Genomic DNA, 18349 nt, shown 5'->3' on the forward strand with positions numbered 1-18349 from the left:
GAAACTGGTTTGGAAGGAAGAGGCAGAGTGACAGAATATTCATCGTAGATATGTAACAGCCCCGTGTGAAGTGATGGAAAACAGAGGGAATGAGAACGTGAAGAAACATATGAGACATAATGAAGAAAGCACAAGGCTGAAAACCTGCCTCTGGGATGTTCTTTCTTCCCAAATGGTAATCCCGACTGAAAGACACCATCAGCAAGTCAGGGCAAACGTCCTGTGCAAGCTGACAAGGTGGTCATCAAGCTGGACTCACAAATGTAGAGCTGGTTGGAGTGTGGAAAAGGCTTGACTTGGACCCCGCAGATGTGATTTGAATCACTGCTCTGCCATGTATGAGCTGGATGTCCTTGAGCAGACCACCCGGCCTCCAGCTCACATCCTCTCAAAGTGAGACACTAACACCTGTGGTGTTAGGGCGGTCGTGAGAACTTGGTCAGGGAGATTTGCGGATCGCAGAGAACCACACTGGGTAAGGACCACAGTGGAGGGTTACTGTCACGCCCAGTCCCTCCGAATGCCTTGTCCCTCTGGGCAGGGCAAGAGGAGAGGAAGTAGACTCTTGCCAAAACATTAATTTCAATCCTTCCTTGCCGAAGCTGCTGTGTGATCAAATTTGATTACTATAAGCCTCAGCCCCCCAGTTATCTCTCCACTGCTGGGCAAGAGAGTGCACCTTATCTGACAAGGTGTGTGTGTGTGTGTGTGTGTGTGTGTGTGCGTATGTGTGTTTTAATCTTGGTTTATTTTCATTCTCTCAGCCCGTGACCCCAAAAAGTTTTTTCTCTTGTTTCCCTGAGCTTGTCACTAATGCTAGTTTTGGCTGAAGATAATTTCTCCTAATATTTAGTACTTTTTGGCCTGAGTATTTAGCAATATGTTGAAATACAGATTACAAGCAGTGAGCCCATTTAAATAAAATGCATGTGAAAATTAGTTGTTTTTACAGTTTCAAGGTTTGCATGTAGGCATTTCTATGGATTTCCATGCAGGCACCTCTATGGATTTCCAAATGAAACTGCATTTTTAGGCAATTTTTATAGGTAATTCATTTTCTTCTCGTCACAGAGATGTAAAGATCTGATAATAGTGATAAAATAACATGGCCACACTGAGAAGTAGATGTTAAGTAGCTGGCTAGTCTCACTCACCAGCTAAGGCTCAAAACCATTAAGTCCAAATTCATGTTTTCACAAATTATGAATGAAATGGAATTCTATGGTTGGCTTTGAATAATTGAAACCATTACTTTAATCCCGCTAGGGCCAGGGATACCCTCTACCTGATTCCAATGGATTGGCAATAATTTTGGGGCGTAATGCAGAAAGTGGTAGTTTATAGCAGAAAATCTGAGTCTCACTGCCCTGATTTTTCTGTATTTCTCAATGGTTGAAATTTTCTGTATTTCTCAATGGTTGAAACACTTAATTCATAAATATTATCAAAGCCCCTGTTAGGTCCATTGACTGTGCTAGATGCTCTCCTTTGGAGTTATTTCCAACAGCATACAAACCTGTGGAAGAAAGGTAAAGCCTTACAAGATATGATTCCTCTCTTGTCAGTGCTTAGTGGGGACACAAGACCCATGTGGTGGTGATGAATGACTGTCTTCTGCCTCACCTCAGTCCGCAGCCACACCCTAGACCTGGCCGTTTACTGCATCCCACTCTCAGACTACTGACCCAATCTTTCCAGGCCACTTCCTCCAGTACTCCAACACCAACAATTATTCATCCTCACCAGGACCTATAATCCATCCCTTTCTGTGTCCCTCACCCCCCTACTCAGCAAATGTTTCATGGCCCAACATTAACAATCTCTCACTTGCATTCACTACCTTTATTCACATTCCCTTTGTTGCTTTTCCTTCTGTTCCTTCCTCACATATGCCAGGTAAAACCCTGCTTAAGTCCAAATTCCGTCTTACTCATCACTGGCACCCCAGCAGCTGATGGGAGTGGGAGGGAATGTCCACAATCACACTGATAAGTCTCAGATTCAACTCATGACTCCCAGCCTCAGTGGGCCCTTCAAGCTGCTGGCCATCCTTCTGCATTGTTAAGATCCATTCAAGTCTCTGCTTGCTTAGATAACCATTTCACATGTTGTCTTCTCTCCAACATGTGGCCTCCAGGGCCTCCTCCATCCTTTTACCTCCCTTTCCCTCCAGTTCAGTGGAGGGAAAACCAGAAACTCTCAGAAGAGAACCTCCCTATCCTCCCAACTCCCACATCCCCCAACTAACTGTATCTGTGCCTAAATGTCCTGCTTTCTTCCGTGTTGCTCTGGATGATGGGGTTGGACTCCCATCTGAAGCCAAATCTTTCCACTGCGTTCTTGTTTCCATCCCTTCTTGCCTAGCCACAAACATATTTCCAGAAATTACCTCTTCTCTTTCCTGATCGACAATATTTTTTCTCCTTTGGAGTTATTTCCAACAGCATACAAACCTGTGGAATTATCGTCTGTCCTACACAAATAAAACAAAACCTCCCTTGACCGCTCTTTGCCCTGTAGCTACTGCTCTCCTTTATAGCAAATCTCGTATTTCCATCTCCCTTCTCTCCAGTCTTTCTTAAACACACACCGGTAATGCTTTCCTTCTTAACACTGCTCCCCGCCAAAATGGTTTTATCAAGATTTTCAGTGGCCTCCATATTACCAAATACAAGACACAGTTTTCAGTTTTCTTATTATTCAACTTAATGGCAGCATTTTATACAGTGGATTGCTTCTTCCTTCTTCACATACTCTCTTCATTTGGACTCCAGGACATCATTCTCATTTCCCTGCACTGGCTGCTCCTTCTCAGTATTCTGTCTCTTCTCATCTTCCCAAGCCCTGAAAATTCTTTCAGTGATCTCCAGTCTCACAGCTTCACATTTAATTTAAACGCTTTTGACTCCCAAATTTATGTTTCAAGAGTAGGTTTCTCTCTTTAACTCCGGATTCACATACCCAACTGCCTACTAGCTCTCCAGTTGGTCATCTAATAAGTATATCAGACAAATGCCAAAATGAACACTATTGTTCCTCTACCCCAAATTACTCCTCCCAATCTTCCCCATCCTCCCAGTTGTTCAGAACAAAGGACTTGGAGTCATCCTTGACTCATTTTTTCTCTCACCTCATATTCTCAATCTATCAGAAAATCTTTTTATTCCTTCTTCACAATATATCCAGACTCTGACCACTTTTCACCACCTCCATTACTACCATCTTGTCTCTCACCTCTTACTGCAAAAGCCCCTAACTTCATTTCTCCTTCTGTCCTTGTTCCTCTGAAGTCTATTTTCAACACAGCATATGGAGTGAGCCTTTTAAAAATCTAAGTAAAATAATGTAACTTCTCTGCTCAAAACTCTCCCATGGGTTCCCAATTCACTCAGACTAAAAATCAAAGACCTTTTCATCCCCTTCCAGGTGCTATCCTTCTGACTGAGTCTTCTGTCATTCTCTCTCTGGCTCACTCTGCTCAGCCACACTAGTGTCCTTTCTAGAGCATGCCAGGCTTTCTCCTGCCTCAGGGCCTTTGCACTGGCTAGATCCTTTAATCTGAAATTTCATCCCACAGGTTCTTCATGGCTCTCTGCCTCTACTCCAGAATCACTGAAGTGAGGCCTTTCTTGACCACCTGACACTCTGGCACTCCATTTTCTACTTGCCCTACATCTTTTTTCATAGCACTTATCATTTGACATGGTACCTATTTATTGGTTACTAATTATGTCTCTCTCCCTGCTATAATGTAAGCCCAATGAAAGCAGAGACCTTGTTCACAGCCATATTTCCAACATGTAGAACAATGCCTGGTACAAAATATTTACTACAGAAATATTTGTTAAAAAAAGGGATGAGTGAATTAATATATTTGAAAAAAATCTATGACCTTTACTGCTGTTTCAGAGAAGGTAGACTATCACAGACTGAAATTGGAGAAGGCCTTGGTGAGATGGTAAATCCAGATGCTGTGGGGTGGGTAAAATTTTGATAAGGTTAGGGAAAAGCATTCATGTGAGAAAGGGGTTAAAAAGCTAAAAGTTGGAAAAAAAAAAAAAACTCCAGCTATATTTATTGAGAACCTACCACATGCCAAGTACTTTACATTCATTTTATCATATTATCTTCACAATCACTACGGCAAAGAGGTATTATTACATCTACTTTATAAATGAGAAAACTTTGTTTCAGGGATTTTAAAAAGTAGCTCTCTCCCCAGAATCTATAACTGGTAAATTGTGAGCCATTCTTGCCATTGAGGCTTAGTAAACCAGACTCCATTCTCCTTCTCTTTTTATTTCTTTGTTATCATCAGTATTACCAGTGTGATTTAAGCTCATGCACTCTCCACCTATCAAGTTCCCTCGCTCACTACATGATGAATGATGACCCTTATTGGGACACAATCAAGTGATACATAAGACATAGAGGTTCTAACAAATGCATTCTCAAATTCTTCTCATTAAGCTAACAAAGATTAACCCTCTCTGAGCTTACGTACATTGGAGGCACCACAAACTTCCGGCACTCTAGCCAGCATTAACAAGTCATTTCCCTGGCGATCATCCCAACATGAAGTGTCTGTTTATTCCCTCGCAGAGCCTAAATGGAATATTCCATCATTGGAAAATGCACCCTCAAGTTTAAATTTGAAATCTTTATTCCTATCTGGCACGTTGGTGATATCCTTAACAATTTGGAAGGAAATGCTGCTTCTGCTGCCATCGGCTACGAAATGTTGGAAGCCCACGGTGCTGCTTATCACATTTTCATGAATTCCAGGTGAATCTGACCCAGTGGTTACAAGGAGTGAATATTAAGCTAATTGTCATTCTATTCCCCCAGAATATCTCTGATATGGAAAAAGTAATTGAATCTGAATGGAGTCAGAAATCAAAATAAGATTTTGTTCCCATTGAAATTCATAGAACTGCCAGGGAGGGGAGAAAGGACATTTTTCGTTGTCTTCTACAACGTCCATTGCCTTCAGAATAAAGTAAAAAACAAACAAACAAAAACAAAACGAAACAAAAAACACTTACTGGTTCGTTTTGCTCTGGCAACAAACAATCCCAACATTTCAGTTACGCATAATAGCAAAGGTTTAATTCTTACTCATGTTGTATGTTAGTTATGGATCATTGTGGAGTCAACAGTGGGTTTACTGCGTAGGTCATCTGCATTCCAGAACTTAGCTGGAAAAGCAGTTTCCCCATGGGATAAGCATTTTGGTGACAGAGAGAAAAAAGCAAGACAGCTATGAGAAACAAAGAATGGCTCTTAAGGCTTCTACTCAAACATGGCATATGTGGTCGACATGCCCTGGCCAAAACAAATCACATGACCAAGCCCAAGGTCAATGCAGCAGAACTGTATACTCTTCTTCTTTTTTAAAAATTAAATTAAATTAAATTAAATTAAATTAGAGAGAGAGAGTGAGCGCTAGCGAGGGAGAGGGAGAGAATCTTAAGCAGTCTCCATGCTTAGTATGGAGCCTAATGTGGGGCTCAATCCCATGACCCTGCGATCATGACTGAGCTGAAGTTGAGAGTCAGATGCTTAACCAACTGAGCCACGTAGGTGCCGCGGAAGTGTGTACTCTTCTAAATGGGGAACTGAAAATCCCATGGCAGTATCTGGAGATGTGTACTTTTTTTGCAGGAACGAATAATGGAAAACTGGGAACCTTAATAAAATCTTCTATACGCTTATCATCTTAGCATTCAAAGCCTACAATAGAGCCAGCCTCATCTCCCACCACAGCCCTTATTTGTTTGTGTGCTGGACATATCAGCTGGTCTCCTTTCCCCTGAACACCACATGCTTTCACACTTGCATGTGTGTTTCTTAACTGAAAATGCAATTCCCTCCATTTTCTGCCAACTGAAATTGCTCTTAGCCTGCAAGGTCCAGCTCAAATTTCACCTACTTTATGACACCTTTCTCAATCACCCAGTTAAAATTAAACGCTTCTCTCTTGGAGTTAACAAAGCCGACTGGTTGTACGTCTATCCAGCTCTAATTTTAATCTTCCTTGGAAAGTCTGGATAAAAAAACTCCTGGAAGGCAGGACCCAGGAATCCTATTGTGTTAGAGCTATTCTCTAGCCTCTTTGGGGTCAGAGTCTGGACCATAACCGATGCTGCATAAGTTACACTGAGTGACTAAAGCCCTACATATTCATCATCAAGCTTATCCATTATGTGAAATTACAAGTCTTTTTTTTTATAGGGGGTATATATGGGCAAACCACATAGAAGAATCTTTGGGTATTTTCTTCAGTCAGAACAGCCATGAAGATTATTCTGTTGGTTTCACAATCTAGACTCTACCAGTCGTGTGTGTGTGTTTTTGTGTGTTTGTATTCCTTACCTTCCCACGAATAAAGCATTTTGGGGACCATGTTTTTGCAGCAACACTGTTTCCCTTGTCAATGATTGGTTCATTGAGAATTGGTGTTTCTTTTCCTTCTTTTTCATCATCTCACATTTGGCATTCCGTGTGAAGCACTTGTCCATGACTGCTCAATAAGAGGTGTGGCAGAGAAAGGGCAGACCGTGGGAGAGGTGCTGTGATGCAATGGAAAGAGAAGGAGCTTATAACCAGAGAATCTGGGTTTGGGTCTTGTCTTTGCCCCTTACTAGCTTTACGGCCTTAGGTAAGTCACTTGACTCTACTGTCCATTCAGTTTCATTATTTGTTTAAAAACTAAAAATGAAAATGAGACAAAAAGAAAGATAAGAAAGGATGTTGTATAAATTATCATGTGTGAGTGTGTTGTATTAGCATGAATGTGTGAACAGAGCCTAATATATTATAAGACCCCAATATTGTCATGGTATGTTTTATGCTTAAAAAAACAACGCTGTGAGACTCCCTCATCTCATAATAGATCATTGGTACACTTGGTGTAATTACCCAAATGGACTTGATGTATCACCAGTATGAAATGGGCCATTGGTTTCCAACCAACTTAGCTTCCTTGGCCTGATCCCATCTGTTTACCCTTGGGCTTTAATAAATCCATGAGTCAGATGGGTGTGTGGACATGGCAGAGAAAAACCAAGGATAATAATCCTAACTTTCTACTTCCTGGGGAGAAAGCCAGATTTTACTGGGAAGTTGGGAAGAGATTTACAGGCTCCTGACCCTCCAGGTCAGTTATGCAACAGCTGCCCACTCCACTTGGTGGTCAAAATATGAAACATCCATGATCAGAGAACCAAACTCTCACTTTCAAAATATTCTTTTCTTCTTCCCACTCAATAGATGTGCTGGATTTTATGAAGGAAGTCTGGAAGGACCTTTGAATATATTGACATTGTATGCAAAACGTTGTTCTTATGTCCTGAGTATGGGCAGAAGATCATAGGTTTTATCAGATTTCAGAGGATATTTCATATTTTATTTATATTTCATATTATATATAAATAAATATTTCGTATATATGAATATGTATATATATATATGCACGCACACATATCCTGTTGGTTCTCTATATATGTTGTAATTTGTAGAGATGAAGATAGATAGATAGATTTAGAAGTAAGGAAGGAGAAAGGGGAAGAGAAAGAGAGATTTTAAGGAATTCATTTTTGTCACTGTGGAGGCTTAGTGAATCCAAAATCTAATGGGATAGGCTGGCAGGCTGGAGACTCAGGGAAGAGTTGTAGTTCAAACCCAAAGGCAGTCTGTGGGCAGAATTTCTTCTTTCTTGGGGAAGGTAAGTCTTTGCTTTATTTAAAAAAAAATTTTTTTTTTTACGTTTATTTATTTTTGAGACAGAGAGACACAGAGCATGAACGGGGGAGGGGCAGAGAGAGAGGGAGACACAGAATTGGAAGCAGGCTCCAGGCTCTGAGCCATCAGCCCAGAGCCCGACACAGGGCTCGAACTCACGGACCACGAGAGTGCCCAGGCGCCCCAAGTCTTTGCTTTATTAAAGTCTTCAACTGACTAGACCTTCAACTGCCTAGATTAGGCTCACTTACGTTACAGAGAGCAATCTACTTTACTCAAAGTCTACCAATTTAAGTGTTGATTTTATGCATAACACCTTCAGAGAAACATCCAGAATAATTGGCCATTCAGTCAATATTGGGCACCAGGGCCTGGCCAGGTTGATACATAAAATTAACCATCACAGTAATATAAAACAGAAAATAGCCCATTGGCATGAAAAGCAGGAACAGAGAACAAAAAGAAACCTTTGAAAACATCTAGTCTGCCCTTCCCCACCTTGCAGGTAAGAAAACCAAGGCTCAGAGATTACACATCTCTTTAGCCAGAACGCTGGAGCTAGATCACAGGTCTCTGACTCTATGGCTGCCTAATTCATGTTGATTAACTCAACATGAGATACAATGTAATGCCCTTCTATGAAAATCAGGCAGGGTCAAGTTTAGATTTGGGTTATTTGTGTGGCAGTTACAAAGCACATTGCAACTAGACCCAAGTTTCCTTCTTAACACGATATAAAAAAATATTTGTGACAATAACAACATAAGTGGGATGGAGCGCATTAGGAAAAGAATTTTTGGTATACTATTGGAGCTAAATCAATATTAATTCAGCCCAGATTGTTATACATTTAAGATGTTAACTGCAACCTGCCTTTTCTGAGGTTGCCCAAGCCATGCATTTGGTCTAAATGTAAAATAAAAAATTGAATGTTTCAGTGGGAAATGATGCCTTGTCTAAGGCACAGCCTTCTGGGTTGCTGATTCTGATTCCATGGGAGCTATTTCACTCAGAAAATTGTAGATAACTGATAGCAATGCAAAATAATTCTTGTCTATAAACATGCAAATGGATTTTGTCCAGGAGAGGGACCAGCCTCCAAGAAAAGCGTTTTGCCTCCATTTGCACATTAATTTCAACATTCTTTTACTTTATATAAATTTGGAGCAGAAATTTGTGCTTCTTTGACTTCTTTAATCCAGTTATAACATCTGCCTGGTTCTCTCACTTAATTAATGAGTCAAATAAAATCTTTAACACATGTTCATTTTATGGCTCTATGAGAGACCTAATTTTGCCCTTTTTGGGGAAAATTATCCTTTAATGAATGCCATGTCTTTTCCAGCACATAAAAAGGATGCTCTGCTGGAGGAAAATCAACCCTCTGCACAGTATCCATTCAGCTCCATTCTGCTCTAAATTCTCACATTGAAAAAAAAATGTTCAATTAGGGTTTCACAGAGTTTGTCGCATTAAAATCTGGGAAAAAAATAGAAGTGGAAATGGAGATGCTGGCAGCAAAAGAAAATAGGTTGGGGAAGAGATGGACGAGCACACGGATTTCTTAACCACTTGGTAAAGGATCTGGGAAATTAGGCAGGCCTGGGAGAAGGTAGATAGAGGAAAATAGGATAAATAGTGGCTCAGAGCAATTGCCTGTGAGATCCGCCCAAACCATCAGTTATCCTACTAAAGAGCTGCTTTCCTCCACCCCCACACTCCACATAAACTTCTAAAATGGGTTATTAGCAAATGTTTGAAGCTCCATTCATCTCAAAACGCTTTAGTCTGCATCAAAGTCTGGGCTCCACCCCTCCTAGGAAACAGCTAGGGAGCATCTGGGTGGGAAGTGTTCAAGAAGAGGACTGAAAGGTGGAAAAGGAAGGGACTCAGGCAAATCTCTGTTCTGAGGTCAGTTCTGAGGTCTTTTCATCCTCCTCTGTTTACTCTGTAGCGTGGGTCCCCCAAAGCCTTATATGCACGTTGGGTTAAGGAAAGAGAGGCAAATGGATGTGCAGGACCTACTCCCCAAGCTAAACCTGGGACCCTCAGCTCTGCTTTGCCCAGGGAGTCTGAACTGCTTCCATGATGTCTCTGCTCCGGAAGTTCTCCTATTGTGTTTGTCTCTGAGCTCCCAGCTTCTGGATGGCTTTGCTGGATGTCTGTTGCCATGGCTACTACTTTTTCTAACAATGACTCCACCATCAGCTCCGTTATCTGTTTGGCTACTTGTTTGTGGGTCTGTCTGGCTGCTCATTCCTTCCAGACAGTAGAGCTTTCATTTGACTCCAAAGGATGCCTCACTCCTTAACTCCTCACCACCCTCTCTGATGAGGAATATGGGAGAAGCTCCTGGGGGTTGAGCCACAGTTTACTTTTCTTACTCTATCCCCTAAGTCCTCATCTCTAGTCCAGATCCTCATCATCTCTCTTCTGGGGCGTGTAACAATATTCTAAGCAAATTGCATTAGCTTGTGGAAATAAATGGATCCCAAAGTGTTGATGGTTTAGCACAATACAAATTTCTTTCTTGTTACAAGGTTGACGGGGAAGCTTTCTCTGGCACAATATTTCAAAGACATTGAGTGATGTAGACTTATCTGTGTTCAATATGTGGCCCTCAAGGGCTCTCTGGGAATGAACACTCCAGTTTTCAGAAAAGGGGAACAAGAATGGAAAAACATGCATGGGAGTCCTTTCTGTGTCAGGAATGGAGAAGGCACACCTCCTGTCTGCCCTCATTCTCTCAGAATAAACAGTCATGTGGCCACACCTAAGTTCAAGTAAGTCTGGGAAACAGACCAAGTGTGTGCCCAGAGAAGGAGAGAGGGGTGGCAGTTGGGGGGTGGCAGTGGTGGTCTCCACCATGCATGAAGTTTCCTGCCTCCAGTCCTTTGTACCAACCCCTTTTTGAGAGGTTGAATATGCAGAGTCCCACAACCAGTGAGTAGTAAAGCCATCATCAAGCCCCAGGCTGGTGGACTCTGAATCCCCATGCTTCTGCTAAACCTCTCAGCCTCCCATAGCAGCTTTCCCTCCCATCCCATCTTCACCTCTTCCTTGTTTTCCTCTTTTTTCTTTAAAGTTTATTTATTTATTTTGAGAAAGAGAGAGGGAGCCAGAGAATCTAAAGCAGGATCTGCACTGTCAGCAGAGAGCCTGACATGTGGCTTGAACTCATGAACCATGAGATCATGACCTAAGCCCAAATCAAGAGTTGGATGCTTCATCTTAATGACTGAGCCACCCAGGCACCCCACCCCCCTTTCTTTCTTCTTTAAATCTCACTACATTCCCCAGAGTGGGGAGACATAATAAGGGACATAATACATTCTTCCTTCTTCACTCAACAGAAACTTGGTGTGGGTATGAAAATCTTTTTTCTTTCCCACAGTTTCTCAGCTGCTTCCTTCCCAGGCCTCTTTCCACGGTTTCACCACTGTGTTCTCAGCTTTGCAAACCCCAAGTATAGCTCTACCCCAGGGAACTGCTAGAATGATCTGCCCATCATCTGTCCCCTTCGAGGACCAGGCGTCTCCCTCCTCTGTTACTGCTTGCCTCTGCTCTTCCCCAGCTTCTGGTTTGTTGGCCAAAGCCAGTCACAAGGCCAGTCCAGATTTCATGTGTTCATGTAGGAATGGAAGTAGACTCCACCTCTTGATGTCAGCAGGGGCAAAGAATTTGTAGCTACCTTTAATCAGCCACAAATGCAATAAAAATGAATGATAATAAACATTGCATAGAGCTTTGGAATTATGGCATTTTTTTAAGTTTATTTTATTTTTGAGACAGAGAGAGACAGAGCATGAACGGGGGAGGGTCAGAGAGAGGGAGACACAGAATCAGAAGCAGGCTCCAGGCACTGAGCCATCAGCCCAGAGCCCGACGTGGGGCTCGAACTCACAGACCGCGAGATCGTGACCTGAGCCGAAGTCGGACGCTCAACCGACTGAGCCACCCAGGTGCCCCTGGCATTTTTTTTTTTTAATTTATTTATTTATTTTTTAATATATGAAATTTACTGTCAAATTGGTTTCCATACAACACCCAGTGCTCATCCCAAAAGGTGCCCTCCTCAATACCCATCACCCACCCTGCCCTCCCTCCCACCCCCCATCAACCCTCAGTTTGTTCTCAGTTTTTAACAGTCTCTTATGCTTTGGCTCTCTCCCACTCTAACCTCTTTTTTTTTTTTTCCCTTCCCCTCCCCCATGGGTTTCTGTTACGTTTCTCAGGATCCACATAAGAGTGAAACCATATGGTATCTGTCTTTCTCTGTATGGCTTATTTCACTTAGCATCACACTCTCCAGTTCCATCCACGTTGCTACAAAAGGCCATATTTCATTCTTTCTCATTGCCACGTAGTATTCCATTGTGTATATAAACCACAATTTCTTTATCCATTCATCAGTTGATGGACATTTAGGCTCTTTCCATAATTTGGCTATTGTTGAGAGTGCTGCTATAAACATTGGGGTACAAGTGCCCCTATGCATCAGTACTCCTGTATTCCTTGGATAAATTCCTAGCAGTGCTATTGCTGGGTCATAGGGTAGGTCTATTTTTAATTTTCTGAGGAACCTCCACACTGCTTTCCAGAGCGGCTGCACCAATTTGCATTCCCACCAACAGTGCAAGAGGGTTCCCGTCTCTCCACATCCTCTCCAGCATCTATAGTCTCCTGATTTCTTCATTTTGGCCACTCTGACTGGCGTGAGGTGGTATCTGAGTGTGGTTTTGATTTGTATTTCCCTGATGAGGAGCGACGTTGAACATCTTTTCATGTGCCTGTTGGCCATCCGGATGTCTTCTTTAGAGAAGTGTCTATTCATGTTTTCTGCCCATTTCTTCACTGGGTTATTTGTTTTTCGGGTGTGGAGTTTGATGAGCTCTTTATAGATTTTGGATACTAGCCCTTTGTCTGATGTGTCATTTGCAAATATCTTTTCCCATTCCGTTGGTTGCCTTTTAGTTTTGTTGGTTGTTTCCTTTGCTCTGCAGAAGCTTTTTATCTTCATAAGGTCCCAGTAATTCACTTTTGCTTTTAATTCCCTTGCCTTTGGGGATGTGCCGAGTAAGAGATTGCTACGGCTGAGGTCAGAGAGGTCTTTTCCTGCTTTCTCCTCTAAGGTTTTGATGGTTTCCTGTCTCACATTCAGGTCCTTTATCCATTTTGAGTTTATTTTTGTGAATGGTGTGAGAAAGTGGTCTAGTTTCAACCTTCTGCATGTTGCTGTCCAGTTCTCCCAGCACCATTTGTTAAAGAGACTGTCTTTTTTCCATTGGATGTTCTTTCCTGCTTTGTCAAAAATGAGTTGGCCATACGTTTGTGGGTCTAGTTCTGGGGTTTCTATTCGATTCCATTGGTCTATGTGTCTGTTTTTATGCCAATACCATGCTGTCTTGATGATGACAGCTTTGTAGTAGAGGCTAAAGTCTGGGATTGTGATGCCTCCTGCTTTGGTCTTCTTCTTCAAAATTACTTTGGCTATTCGGGGCCTTTTGTGGTTCCATATGAATTTTAGGATTGCTTGTTCTAGTTTCGAGAAGAATGCTGGTGCAATTCTGATTGGGATTGCATTGAATGTGTAGATAGCTTTGGGTAGTATTGACATTTTGACAATATTTATTCTTCCAATCCATGAGCAGGGAATGTCTTTCCATTTCTTTATATCTTCTTCAATTACCTGCATAAGCTTTCTATAGTTTTCAGCATACAGATCTTTTACATCTTTGGTTAGATTTATTCCTAGGTATTTTATGCTTCTTGGTGCAATTGTGAATGGGATCAGTTTCTTTATTTGTCTTTCTGTTGCTTCATTGTTAGTGTATAAGAATGCAACTGATTTCTGTACATTGATTTTGTATCCGGCAACTTTGCTGAATTCATGTATCAGTTCTAGCAGACTTTTGGTGGAGTCTATCGGATTTTCCATGTAACCCCTGGCATTTTTTAATACACATTGTCTCATTTGAAAAGGATAGTCTTTATTTTTTCTCCTTTTTCCACATGGGAAAAAACCATGACATGGTGTAATTAGGTGTCTTACCCAATGTCACTTGTCTAGGAAGTGACAGAAAAGGGGCTTGTATGAGGTCTCCTGGCTGTTTATCTCATGCTTTCCCCCATACTTCTCACTGCCTAGTTCTAGCCATAAGGGAACATGCAAGAGAAGCCTTTTATTTCCCATTTGCATTTATTGTAGCAACCTCAAATAAAAATGCTAAACAGCTAGTGAAAGAGTGAAGAGCTATGAAAAATAGACTGAGCAAACAGATGGACTGAAACACATATTTATGACCCTAAATTGTGACTTCTAGGCTTCACTGAAACTATGTTGAATGTTAAGTAAGAGGCAAAGCCCCAAGCAAGCTATTAACCACCCTGTGCCATGTATATGGCTTACATTTATCAAAGAAATGATTACAGACATTTCAACGATGGAATCTTACAGGAGAGGAAGGGTGGATCTGGGCAAGGTGTCCCTTGAGCTGATGACCCACCAAATTAGGTGCAAGCATATAAATCTCGGTTTGTTATTCTGAAATAGCATCTTAGTGCCAGGATGGGGCCGTGCTACCCACTTTAGCTGACAGAGAGAAAAGAAAGAATACATGAGGAAAGACGTGAAGGAGGCAGGAAGAGACAGTGAGGCAGCTTAGAGAAGTCCAGATCTCACTGAGCTAGCCACTCGTTCTGCCCTTCCCTCAGCCATAGTGAGGACATAGCTCTGCAAAAGGCTGCCCTGGACAGTTGAGCAGGTTGTTCTATAGAAGGGCACCCAGCAGAGGCTTAAGTTGTAGCCGAAATCCCGCCTGCACTCCACTTGCCAACTATGCATTGTGGGAATGCTATGCCTACTCAGAGTGGGAAAGGAGAGGTCCCTGTTTAACTCAAAAGGTATGTCTCTTTCCCAGTATCATGTACTTGGAGGATGTCTTTTTCTAGTTTGCCACAAATGTGCCTTATATGCTACCAGAAGCCCTGCCCCAGCAGCAGATGAGCTGCTTACTGCAAAGTAGCCTTTGATTCCATGAATTAAAAGGCCATGCACCAGTGATGCTCTTTCGGAAACCTGTCATCTTTGACCTTGACTCTCATAAGAATCACAGTGACCTCACAGCATGAAAACCGCATAGACTGTATGGGGTTATTCCATTGGCTTTTCCATGGGCCAATGGACAGGTCACTTAGGTTTTCTGTTTCTCTCCTTCCTGTCTCTGAAATGAAGAAGTTGAATCAAGTGACACTGGTATCCCTTCTTGGTTATAACATGTTGTGGCTCAGAATTCTGTCAATGGCAACAAGTCTGGGAGTGGGTCAGACTTGAAAGTCCAGTCTGGGATTTTCTCTGGATAACTTTACTTATCTTCTTCTGTTTGGTCATTTTGTTAGTCTTGACTAACACTGTGCTCAGAGGACCACAGGTATCCAGAGAAAAGAGATTGCAGTTTGAGATAAAGACTACTAAATACTAGCAAACAGTAAGCCTTTTCCTCTCTCTCAGTTCCTCAGTTCACTTGTTGGTCCAAATGCATGCATATACATGTATGTGCACACACCCATGCGTGCATGCACACATGCATGCACATGCATACACATGCTGAGCTTGGCATGGGCTTCCCTCATTTCAAAGCATAAACAATAAGCGATCATGTCCCACATATAATCATTTAATGCGCTCTAATCTGTTTCTCTAAAACCCAGAAGGAACTAAAGTGCAGACAATCCCTGCCCAGGGCATTCTATTCACATATTTCCATGCACGATTTTGGAAGGAAGTAGTTCATATTGATAAACGAGTTGGTTTGCCTCCATCGCTTTCTCCTCACAGTAAGTACTATCAAAAACCTCATAAATCATTCCAAACCTCCCAGGCTCGTCTTTGTATCACAAAGGAAACCCTGCACCACTCCGAAGCCTTCTATTTATCTTGCATACACTGTGTGCATTTCCATTATTTATATTTTTTCCAAAAAGCAATGATTCCCCAGCTACCTGAGACAGACATTTTATTCTTTGTGCTATAAGGAGTGGGAGAGAGGAGTAGAGGTGGAGAAGCAGGCAGAGAAAGCCGGACTTGGATTCTGAAATGCATGACAATGAAGGAGAGAGAAAATTTGGAGGCAGGGAAGATAAAGCAATTTGATTAACTGAGTGTGCCACTGTCTGCTAGAATGACTACCTGGTTGTGCCATGGGCACCTGATAATCACAAAGTCCCAGATTGAGCTTGTTACCTGCTACTGTTGTGCCCCTTCCCTCCCCCCACTGTGAAGGATACCACCATCCATGCAGGGATTTTCACATATTATCTCATTCAACCCTCGTATCTTTTCGTCAACTAGAAATTATCACTCTTGGTTAACAGATGAGAACACTGAGTTTCAGAGAGGAAAAGGGTGATAGGGTGCTAGAGTTTCCATAACAAAATACTACAGACTGGGTGGATTAAACAACAGAAATTATTTTCTCACAGTTCTGGAGGCTGAGAAGTCCAAAATCAATGTGGTAGTAAGCTTGGTTTCTCCTGAGATCTCTCTCCTTGCTTCAAACATGACCTTGTCTCTATGCACCCGAATCCCTCGTATCACCTGTTCTTAAAGAGACACCTGTCTCATTGGATTATGTCCAGCCACAGAAATGTATTTGATTTTAATTACCTCTTTAAAGGTTCTATCTCCAAATAGTCATATTGTAAGGTACTGGGGGTTAGGACTTCAACATATGAATTTAGGGAGACACAATTCAGTCCGTAATGCCAAAGGACACACTCAGCACGATTCCAAAACATCTTTTTCTGCTCTCCTTTACTTACTTTTCAGAATAGATGTAGATGGTAAATTGAGAGGAGGGGAGACTTCAGGGCTTGGAGGATTCGGTGTGATAGGCATGTCATACTCAGGTCTGCATTCAGTGGCCACAGAATTGGCCGCTGATATTCGCTAAGTGCCTATCGTAGTCCAGGTACTTTTTCTAGGTGTAGGCAATATAAAAGTGAGCAAAAGAAACCGAGTCGTTGCACATTGACAGCGCAATCCGTACTCAAAGTATTAAATGCACAAGTAAATGAAAAATGTACACTAACGTACAAATAAATCACCCCTGGGGTGAGTTGTGTGGAGCAGAAGCTGAGGTCTGTGGTGTCATGGGAGTGTGGCCGCGGGGCAAGCCCAGTCTGGGAGGATGCAGTGGCTTCTTGTGGTGCCTTGTGGCTCCCCTGCAGGGCAGGTCGCTGGATCCCCAGTCCTGTGGCTGGCTTTCTGCTGAGTCTTTCTGCAGGAATTGCCATCAGTCACAGAAAGTCTTCTCACACAAGGTACCCCGTCCCACATTCAACGACTGATCCGTGTTGGGAGGAAGGGGTTGTTGGGTCTCAACAACTGACCTCCTCTCCTTACCTCCTGATGCTCAAGATAGGACACCTCCAAAGGACTGTCCCAGCTCCAGGGTGACTTTGGAATTAGCCGAGCTCTCAATTGCAAATGCCTCACGGTTCAGCTCCTCCCCCTGTCCAGTCTCCTTCTGCCACTCCTCACGGGGGTTGATTCCCAAGGACTCCCCAGTACACTTGCTTAGTGCAAACTTTCATTTCAGATTCTGTTTTTCTGGGAATTCAGGATCAGTTTGCTGGCGCTACCATAACAAAGTACCCCTGGGTGGCTTTAACAACAGAAGTTTATTGCCTCATAGTTCTCGAGGCGGGAAGGCTGAACTCAAGCTGTCTAAAGTGTTCGTTTCTTCTGAGGCATCAGAAGGGCATCTGAGGGTGTCTCTCCTTCGCTTGCAGATGGCCACCTTCTTATTTCCCTTCATATCATCTTCTCTTTGTGTGGCCCCTTTTTATAAGGACACCAGTCATACTGGATTGAGGCCCACCCCTAAAGACCTCATTTTAACTTGATTACCTTTGTCAAAACACTTATCTCTAAATAAGGTGAGATTCTGAGGTACTGGCAGTTAGGACTTCAACATATGAATTGGGGGGGGCACAGATCGACCCATAACATTGCCTAACTCGGAAGACTTTTCTGGGAAGCAGCATTTGAAGAATGGGTTGTGTGGGTAAAGATAGGGGCAGTGAACAAGGATTGTGAGAGGCGTCCCAGGGAGAGGGAATATTCTAAGTAAAGACAAGAGGGGGGTGGGAGTGGGACACAGCCAAATACATACACTTCATGCTGAGGAACTTGAGGCTGCAGGAAGGGTCCTGACCATTCACACACAAGCCATTCACTGCCCATCCCAGCAGGAGCTGACTGCCAGGGTAATACTCAACAGAGTATCCCGGGGCTTGCCAAGTAAAGATGTTGCTCCTTGAAGATTGTAGATTTGCTTCTGTGTGCATCATGACTTAGGCAATAGCTGGGTTTGGCTGGACCAGAAGAAGTGAGATTTAGGTTGGAGTCAAAATATATACCAAAAGGATCTTCGAACTCTATGAATGAGTAGAATCAGGCAAGGAGAGAAGCTGCCATGAGGACACAGTCAGAGTGGAGAGCAGTACTTAGAGAAGAAGCTGGACAAACGGGACTATTTATAACTAAGGCTGAGGATGCCTGGGGTTCCCCCCACCAAGCCCTGAAAGGAGAAAGAAGCGGAGG

The 18349-nt window shown here is 42.6% G+C and overlaps 1 long non-coding RNA gene across 4 annotated transcripts in view; it reads right to left on the bottom strand.

Moving 5' to 3' along the window:
• Positions 1-3877: 3877 nt before the first annotated feature.
• The window catches only part of LOC131512159 (uncharacterized), a 35379-nt gene continuing 20907 nt past the window's right edge, over positions 3878-18349 (bottom strand). For 2 of the 4 annotated variants that reach the window (XR_009262002.1, XR_009261999.1), the window contains 2 exons: positions 6376-6572; positions 3878-3971 (listed from right to left, as the gene is read on the bottom strand). This is a non-coding gene — a long non-coding RNA (uncharacterized LOC131512159). Of the gene's footprint in view, positions 3972-4493; positions 4792-6375; positions 6573-18349 lie in introns of those variants that run through there. The other 2 variants (XR_009262000.1, XR_009262001.1) reach the window with 2 other exon arrangements.

This window comes from Neofelis nebulosa, chromosome 5 (assembly GCF_028018385.1).
Source record: "Neofelis nebulosa isolate mNeoNeb1 chromosome 5, mNeoNeb1.pri, whole genome shotgun sequence".
NCBI classification, from domain to species: Eukaryota; Metazoa; Chordata; class Mammalia; order Carnivora; family Felidae; genus Neofelis; species Neofelis nebulosa.